Source organism: Apodemus sylvaticus, chromosome 13 (genome assembly GCF_947179515.1).
Source record: "Apodemus sylvaticus chromosome 13, mApoSyl1.1, whole genome shotgun sequence".
Lineage (NCBI taxonomy): Eukaryota > Metazoa > Chordata > Mammalia > Rodentia > Muridae > Apodemus > Apodemus sylvaticus.
In genome coordinates, this window is record NC_067484.1 from 88,300,033 (window position 1) to 88,304,278 (window position 4,246).

The window sequence follows — 4,246 nt, forward strand, 5'->3', positions numbered from 1 at the left end:
AGATATTTCACTTGCTTGGTTAGAGTCACACCAAGGTACGTAATATTATTTGTGACTATTGTGAAGGGAGTCATTTCCCTAATTTCTTTCTCAGTTTGTTTATCCTATAAGTAGAGGAAAGCTACTGATCTGTTGATTTAATTTTATATCCAGCCACTTTGCTGAAGTTGTTTATCAGCTTTAGGAATTCTCTGGTGGAATTTTTGGGGTCACTTAAATATATGATCACATCATTTGCAAATACTGATATTTTTACTTCTTCCTCTTCAATTTGTATCCCTTTGACCTCCTTTTGTTTTCTAATTGCTCTAGCTAAAATTTCAAGCACTATATTGAATAGATAGAGAGAGTGTGTGCAGCATTGTCTGGTTCCCAATTTTAGTGGGACTGCTTCAAGATTCTCTCCATTTAGTTTGATATTGCCTACTGGCTTGCTGTATATTGCTTTTACTACTTTTAGGTATGGGCATTGAATTCCTGATCTTTCCAAAACTTTTAACATGAAGGGATGCTTAATTTTGTCAAGTGCTTTTTCAGCATCTAATGAAATGGTCATGTGTTTTTTTTCTTTGAGTTTGTTTATGTAGTGGATTACATTGATGGAATTCTATATATTGAACCATCCCTGCATTCCTGGGATAAAGCCTACTTGATTGTAGTGAATGATTGTTTTGATGTATTCTTGGATTCGGTTGGCAAGAATTTTATTGAGTATTTTTGCATCAGTTCTCATAATGGAAATTGGTCTGAAGTTCTCTTTGCTTGTTTGGTCCTTGTTTGATTTATGTGTAAGTGTAATTGTGGCTTCATAGAATGAATTGGATAGTGTTCCTTGGGTTTCTATTTTGTGGAATAGTTTGAAGATATTAGTATTAGGTCTTCTTTAAAGATCTGATAGAATTCTCCACTAAACCCATACGGTCCTGGGCTTTTTTTTTTTTTTTTTTTTTTTTTTTGATTGATAGACTGTTAATGACTGCTTCTATTTCCTCCGGGATTGTGGACTATTTAGATGGTTTATGTGATCCTGTTTTAACTTTGGCACCTGGTATGTGTCTAGAAAATTGTCCATTTCTTCCAGATTTTCCAATTCTGTTGAGTATAAGCTTTTGTAGTAGGATCTGATGATTTTTTTGAATTTTTACAGTTTCAGTTGTTATGTCTCCCTTTTCATTTCTGATTTATTAATTTAGTTATTCCCTCTATGCCTTCGAGGGGTTAGTCTGGCTAAGGGTTTATCTATCTTGTTGATTTTCTCAAAGAACCAGATCCTGGTTTTGTTGATTATTTGTATAGTTCTTTTTGTTTCTATTTGGTTGATTGTGGCCCTGAGTTTATTTCCTGCCATCTACTCCTCTTGGGTATATTTGCTTCTTTTTGTTCTAGAACTTTCAGATGTGCTGTCAAGGTGCTCATGTAAGTTCTCTCCAGTTTATTTTGGAGGCACTTAGAGCTATGAGTTTTCCTCTTAGCACTACTTTCATTGTGCCCATAAGTTTTGGTATGATGTGTCCTCATTTTCATTAAATTCTAAAAATTCTTTAATTTCTTTCTTTATTTCTTCCTTAACCAAGTTGTCATTGCATAAAGCACTGTTCATCTTCTATGTGTGTTTGCGTTTTCTCTTGTTTTGGTTGGAAATTAAGACCAGCCTTAGACCTTGCTGATCTGAGAGGGTGCATAGAATTATTTCAAAATTCCTGTATCTGTTGAGGCCTGTTTTGTGACCAATTATATGGTCAATTTTGGGGAAGGTCCCATGAGTTGCTGGGAGAAGGTATATTCTTTTGATTTAGGATGAAATGTCCTATAAATATCTGTTAGATCCATTTGCTTCTGTTAGTTTCATTGTTTCTCTGTTTAGTTTCTGTTTCCATGATTTGTCTATTGCTACCAGTGGGCTGTTGAATTCTCCCATTATTATTGTATGGAGTGCAATCTGTGCTTTGGGCTTTAGTAATGTCTCTTTTATGAATGTGGGTGCCCTTGCATCTGGAGCATAGATGTGTTCAGAATTGAAATTTAATCTTGGTAGATTTTTTTCCTTTGACCATTATGAAGTATCCTTCCTTATATATTTTTTTGACAACTTTTGGTTGAAAGTCGATTTTATCTGATGTAAGAATGGCCACTCCAGCTTGTTTCTTGATAGCATTTGCTTGGAAAATTGTTTTCCCACCTTGATTCTGAGGTAGTGACTATCTTTGTCACTGAGGTGTGTTTCTTGTATCCAGCAAAATGTTGGGTCCTGTTTTCATATCCAGTCTGGTAGTCTATGTCTTTTTATTGGGGAATTGAGTCCATTGATGTTTAAAAAATATTAAGGAAAAGTGATTGCTACTTCCTGTTATTTTTGTTGTTAAAGGTGGAATTATGTTTTTGTGGCTATCTTCTTCTGAATTTGTTGAAACATTACCTTCATGCTTTTTCTAGTGAGTAGTTTCCCTCCTTGTGTTGGTATTTTCCATGCATTATCCTTTGTAGAGCTAGGTTTGTAGAAAGATACTGTGTAAATTTGGTTTTGTCATAGAATATCTTGTTTTCTCTGTCTATGGTAATTGAGAGGTTTACTAGGTATAGTAGCCTGGTCTGACATTTGTATTCTCTTAGACTCTGCATGATATCTTCCCAGGATCTTCTAGCTTTCATAGTTTCTGGTGAGAAGTCTGATGTAATTCTGATAGGTCTGCCTTTATATGTTACTTGACCATTTTTTCTTACTGCTCTTAATATTCTTAAAAATATGGAAAGCTTCACAAATTTGCATGCCATCCTTAAACACTTACTGTTTTAATATTCTTAAAAATATAGAATTCTTCATGAATTTTTGTGTCATTCTTGTGCAGGGGCCATGCTAATCTTCTCTGTATCGTTCCAATTTTAGTATTGTGCTGCCGAAGTAAGTACGATGCCTGTCTTAACTTAAGGAAAAGCATCAAGTTAGTTTGAATTTCTCTCCAAATTGCCTTGTTTTTATAATTAGTACTGAGAGAGCTAAGATCCTAATTATATGGATTTTGATGAAAGACAAATGGGGGGCAGGGGGAGAGAGAGAGTGCTCAAAGCTGACAGCAGAATATTTTCTCTTAGTTTAGCCCAAGTCAGATTTTAGTGTCAGCTAACAAACAAGGAGAAGGAAGAGCAATCTCTCTCTTAACTGTGTCTCATAGAATTTAGGTTACCTAAAAATATTTCTTGCTTTCATGGGAAAACTGGTGAAGGCAAACATGAACATCAAACCTTTGATATGTGGTCTATTTGATGTCAAACTATCAATAGTAACATACTTTTCAAATTTTACTTAAAAGTTCGTCTACATAGAAAGCAGAAATCATTTCATTAAATATATCATCTACAGAAAGACATAAAACATAAGAAAAAAGAAAGAAACCAGTTATTATATTTTGCTAAATTTCTTTTTGGTACTAAAGATGACTCCTGCTTATGATACTTTTTCTTTTTCTTTTTATTAGATATATTCTTTATTTAAATTTCAAATGTCCCCTTTCCTGGTTACCCTCCCAAAATCCCATAAGCCATCTCTTCAATCCCTGTTCCCCAATAAACCCTCTTCTGCTTTCCTGTCCTGGTATTCCTCTACACTACAGCATCAAACTTTTCCAGGACCAAGGGCCTCTCCTTCCTTTGGTGTCTAACAAGGCCATCCTCTGCTGCCTATGTGTCTGGAGCCATGGGTAACTCTTTGGTTGATGGTTTTGTCCCTTGAAGCTCTGGGAGTACTAAGTGACTCATAGTGTTTTTCCTCCTATAGAGCTGTAAGCCCCTTCAGCTCCTTGGGTTCTTTCTCCAGCTACTCCATTGGGGACCCTGTGCTCAGTTCAATGACTAGCTGAGGGTAGCACCCTCTGTATTTCTCATGCACTAGCAGAGCTTCCCAGGTGACAGCTATATCCGGCTCTGGTCAGCAAGCACTTGTGGGCATTGATAATAGTGTTTTGGTTTTGTAACTGTATATGGGATGGATTGCTAGGTGGGGTAATCTCTGGATGGTCTTTCCCTCAGACTCTGCTCCACCCTTTGTCTCCGTATATGATACTTTTGCTTGTCAGTGTTCACTAACATTTATTTGCTTATATTACTGGATAAAATTTGTCTAAGCCCTCAGTTTGTAATACCTTTCTTCCTTTCAATCTAAAATTGGCACAAACATCAAAACTTTTATGATAGGAATTTTATGAATTTTCTGTATATTTATGGAATTATTTATTTATATGTGTATATGTAT

The 4,246-nt window shown here is 35.5% G+C and overlaps 1 non-coding gene across 1 annotated transcript; it reads right to left on the minus strand.

Moving 5' to 3' along the window:
- Nucleotides 1-2,801: 2,801 nt before the first annotated feature.
- Nucleotides 2,802-2,906, minus strand: LOC127664305 (U6 spliceosomal RNA). Its single transcript, XR_007973153.1, has one exon. It is a non-coding gene; the product is annotated as a U6 spliceosomal RNA (small nuclear RNA).
- Nucleotides 2,907-4,246: the final 1,340 nt, after the last annotated feature.